Genomic DNA, 4738 nt, shown 5'->3' on the forward strand with positions numbered 1-4738 from the left:
GTATGTAGAGGTGAGGGACTCTGTAATGCTATTGGTTCTCCTACCTGACGACAGTATGTAGAGGTGAGGGACTCTGTAATGTTATTGGTTCTCCTACCTGACGACAGTATGTAGAGGTGAGGGACTCTGTAATGCTATTGGTTCTCCTACCTGACGACAGTATGTAGAGGTGAGGGACTCTGTAATGTTATTGGTTCTCCTACCTGACGACAGTATGTAGAGGTGAGGGACTCTGTAATGCTATTGGTTCTCCTACCTGACGACAGTATGTAGAGGTGAGGGACTCTGTAATGCTATTGGTTCTCCTACCTGACGACAGTATGTAGAGGTGAGGGACTCTGTAATGCTATTGGTTCTCCTACCCGACGACAGTATGTAGAGGTGAGGGACTCTGTAATGTTATTGGTTCTCCTACCTGACGACAGTATGTAGAGGTGAGGGACTCTGTAATGCTATTGGTTCTCCTACCTGACGACAGTATGTAGAGGTGAGGGACTCTGTAATGTTATTGGTTCTCCTACCTGACGACAGTATGTAGAGGTGAGGGACTCTGTAATGCTATTGGTTCTCCTACCTGACGACAGTATGTAGAGGTGAGGGACTCTGTAATGCTATTGGTTCTCCTACCTGACGACAGTATGTAGAGGTGAGGGACTCTGTAATGTTATTGGTTCTCCAACCTGACGACAGTATGTAGAGGTGAGGGACTCTGTAATGTTATTGGTTTCTCCTACCTGACGACAGTATGTAGAGGTGAGGGACTCTGTAATGTTATTGGTTCTCCTACCTGACGACAGTATGTAGAGGTGAGGGACTCTGTAATGCTATTGGTTCTCCTACCTGACGACAGTATGTAGAGGTGAGGGACTCTGTAATGCTATTGGTTCTCCTACCTGACGACAGTATGTAGAGGTGAGAGACTCTGTAATGCTATTGGTTCTCCTACCTGACGACAGTATGTAGAGGTGAGGGACTCTGTAATGCTATTGGTTCTCCTACCTGACGACAGTATGTAGAGGTGAGGGACTCTGTAATGCTATTGGTTCTCCTACCTGACGACAGTATGTAGAGGTGAGGGACTCTGTAATGTTATTGGTTCTCCTACCTGACGACAGTATGTAGAGGTGAGGGACTCTGTAATGCTATTGGTTCTCCTACCTGACGACAGTATGTAGAGGTGAGGGACTCTGTCATGTTATTGGTTCTCCTACCTGACGACAGTATGTAGAGGTGAGGGACTCTGTAATGCTATTGGTTCTCCTACCTGACGACAGTATGTAGAGGTGAGGGACTCTGTCATGTTATTGGTTCTCCTACCCGACGACAGTATGTAGAGGTGAGGGACTCTCCAAAGGGCTGGATGGGATGGACTCTGTAGTGCTCTATCAGTTCTGTGAGGCTGTGGTGAGGCTGGTCGTCCCCGGAGATAATGAACAGCCCAGCTTGGTCCTGGTTGATCACAAAATGGCGGCAGCGGTCTTGTCCTCTGAGGAAGAATACAGGGTTAGTGAAGTGACATGTGACGGCATGAGAAGATACAATACTGACTACAGACCTTGTTTTGGCGTAACAGTGTGTGAACAATCTAAATAGGCTTCTTGTTTATTCCTTCTATTGAACATAACCTTCTGAAAAAAACACATGCAATTACAATCTTTAAATCCTTTCCCAACCCACTGTAGGCTATGCTGCACATTTGGTTTTTTAAAGGAATGAAATGATATTTTAATGTTTTGTTATGAAGTGTCTTAGGTAACCAAACCAGTGCTAGGAATCACTTGTATGAGAGGATGTATCCGATGGCTTTGTCACTGAGTCTGATGAGAAAACATCCCAGAGGCTTATCTCTCAGCTGCTCCTCTGCTTCCCTGACAGAAAGGGAGGAAGTAAAAAACACAATACGCCGTCACTAATTTCACTGGGAAATTTGCTTTAATATACTGTATAGCACATTGTTATCTCTCTCTTTATCTCTTTCCCTCTTTCTCCCTATCTCTCTCTCCCTCATTCTCTCTCTTCCTCTTTATCTCTCTCTCTCTCGCTCTCTAAACAGGTTTACATCCAACCTTTTTACGCCAGTAAAGTCCGTGTCAGATAAAAAAAAAAAATCCATGACAGGCCTGATGGAAAACAGAAAAACGTTCGGTGAAATTTCAAAATGTCGACAAAACAAAATACTCTAGACAACGTGGGGTGAGTAAGATGAATTATGTGAGAAATGTTGTTGGAAATGCCTTTTATGCGCAAGATATTAATATAACAACCATCGTATCGCAGTTATCTTGGGAGTCAGGCGATGCCATGTTGTGTGGTCCTCCCGCTACAACTCGTTTGGGAAAGCGTGCTGTTTATTAGGCTACATATGAAATACATTCTGATGAACTTCACAGGGTGGTGCAGGTGGAAGGTGATGAGCTCGATGTTCCTTTCCAATAAATATCGAATAATAATCTCATTATGTAGGTTATACCTGCATTCCAGACGACAGCACATGGCAGTACCAGAGCGGGACACATGTTTCTGTGAGAAAACCATCAAATCAAATCAAATCAAATGTATTTATATAGCCCTTCGTACATCAGCTGAAATCTCAAAGTGCTGTACAGAAACCCAGCCTAAAACCCCAAACAGCAAGCAATGCATGTGAAAGAAGCACGGTGGCTGGGAAAAACTCCCTAGGAAAAACTCCTGAGAAAGGCCAAAAACCTAGGAAGAAACCTAGAGAGGAACCAGGCTATGAGGGGTGGCCAGTCCTCTTCTGGCTGTGCCGGGTGGATATTATAACAGAACATGGTCAAGATGTTAAAATGTTCGTAAATAATAATAATCATAGTAATTGTCGAGGGTGCAACAAGCACGTCCGGTGAACAGGTCAGGGTTCCGTAGCCGCAGGCAGAACAGTTGAAACTGGAGCAGCAGCATGGCCAGGTGGACTGGGGACAGCAAGGCCCAACGCTCTAACCACTAGGCTACCTGCTGGTTACTGGCCTGGTTACTGGCCCAACGCTCTAACCACTAGGCTACCTGCTAGTTACTGGCCCAACGCTCTAACCACTAGGCTACCTGCTGGTTACTGGCCCAACGCTCTAACCACTAGGCTACCTGCTGGTTACTGGCCCAACGCTCTAACCACTAGGCTACCTGCTGGTTACTGACCCAACGCTCTAATCACTAGGCTACCTGCTGGTTACTGACCCAACGCTCTAACCACTAGGCTACCTGCTGGTTACTGGCCCAACGCTCTAACCACTAGGCTACCTGCTGGTTACTGGCCCAACGCTCTAACCACTAGGCTACCTGCTGGTTACTGGCCCAACGCTCTAACCACTAGGCTACCTGCTGGTTACTGGCCTGGTTACTGGCCCAACGCTCTAACCACTAGGCTACCTGGTAGTTACTGGCCCAACGCTCTAACCACTAGGCCACCTGCTGGTTACTGGCCCAACGCTCTAACCACTAGGCTACCTGCTGGTTACTGGCCTGGTTACTGGCCCAACGCTCTAACCACTAGGCTACCTGCTAGTTACTGGCCCAACGCTCTAACCACTAGACTACCTGCTGGTTACTGGCCCAACACTCTAACCACTAAGCTACCTGCTAGTTACTGTTCCAACGCTCTAACCACTAGACTACCTGCTGGTTACTGGCCCAGCGATCTAACCACTAGGCTACCTGCTGGTTACTGGCCCAGCGATCTAACCTAGCGATCTAACCTGCCGCCCCCTAAATGCGATGGAAACCCGTTTAACTTGTATTTTGTATTCGGTACATTGGAATCATTACGCACAGCAGTTTATCTACAACAAGTTCATTTGATGGCTCTGGTGGGGGGGGAATGTCTTTATACGGATTGTAGAATATTCACATGAAAATCTGTCGCCGATTGGATGGAAACCTAGCTTCAGTTTCTCTCTTGCACCTCTCACGTTTAGACACATTATTCACTGACTAATGACAATTACTTGAGATAAAGAGCCTAAAATGCTCATTCTTTCTGCCTGTTTCAGAGGCTGTGGTATGAATCTACAGTATAATGTATTACTATACTCAATGAACAATGAGGCATCAAAAACCATGTCGCAGTAGTAGACAGAGAACTTCATTTGCTTTCAGACCTTCAGAATACCTCAAGACATAGATGTGATCTGCTAAAAGTGACACTAAGACAGTTCTATGTATTCCCACTGCTGTCCTGAGTCATCCGGATTCCTCATTATGCACCTTGGAGGTGTTTACAGCACTTACTTTCTGGTGGTGAAGCCTTGGAACCAGCCGGGAAAGTTTCCTTTATGGAGGAGAATGAGAGGGGCCTGGGTCTCTGTAAACCACTGTAGAACCAGCTCCTTCAGCCCTCCTCCTCCTCCTCCTCCTCTTCCTCCTCCTCCTCCTCCTCCTCAGCCCTCCTCCTCCTCTTCCTCCTCCTCCTCCTCCTCCCTCTGTTGTAGACTCCATATGAAGGTCCACGCAACTGGTCCTCTGTTCTATTCTATCTCTGATCTATTCTCTCTCCCTGTTCTGTCTCTCTCTCTCCTTTCTCTCTGTCTCTCTCCCTGTTGTCTGTCTCTCTCTCCTTCCTCTCTGTCTCTCTCCCTGTTGTCTGTCTCTCTCTCTCCTTTCTCTCTGTCTCTCTCCCTGTTGTCTGTCTCTCTCTCTCCTTCCTCTCTGTCTCTCTCCCTGTTGTCTGTCTCTCTCTCCTTCCTCTCTGTCTCGCTCTCCTTTCTGTCTGTCTCTCTGTCTC

At 46.7% G+C, this 4738-nt stretch overlaps 1 long non-coding RNA gene across 1 annotated transcript; it reads right to left on the reverse strand.

Moving 5' to 3' along the window:
* Positions 1-746: 746 nt before the first annotated feature.
* LOC115202719 (uncharacterized) lies at positions 747-4336 on the reverse strand. Its single transcript, XR_003880028.1, has 3 exons — positions 4246-4336; positions 1779-1868; positions 747-1486 (listed from the first exon to the last, which is right to left on the reverse strand). It is a non-coding gene; the product is annotated as an uncharacterized LOC115202719 (long non-coding RNA).
* Between the last annotated feature and the right edge of the window lie 402 nt (positions 4337-4738).

This window comes from Salmo trutta, chromosome 12, assembly GCF_901001165.1.
Source record: "Salmo trutta chromosome 12, fSalTru1.1, whole genome shotgun sequence".
Lineage (NCBI taxonomy): Eukaryota > Metazoa > Chordata > Actinopteri > Salmoniformes > Salmonidae > Salmo > Salmo trutta.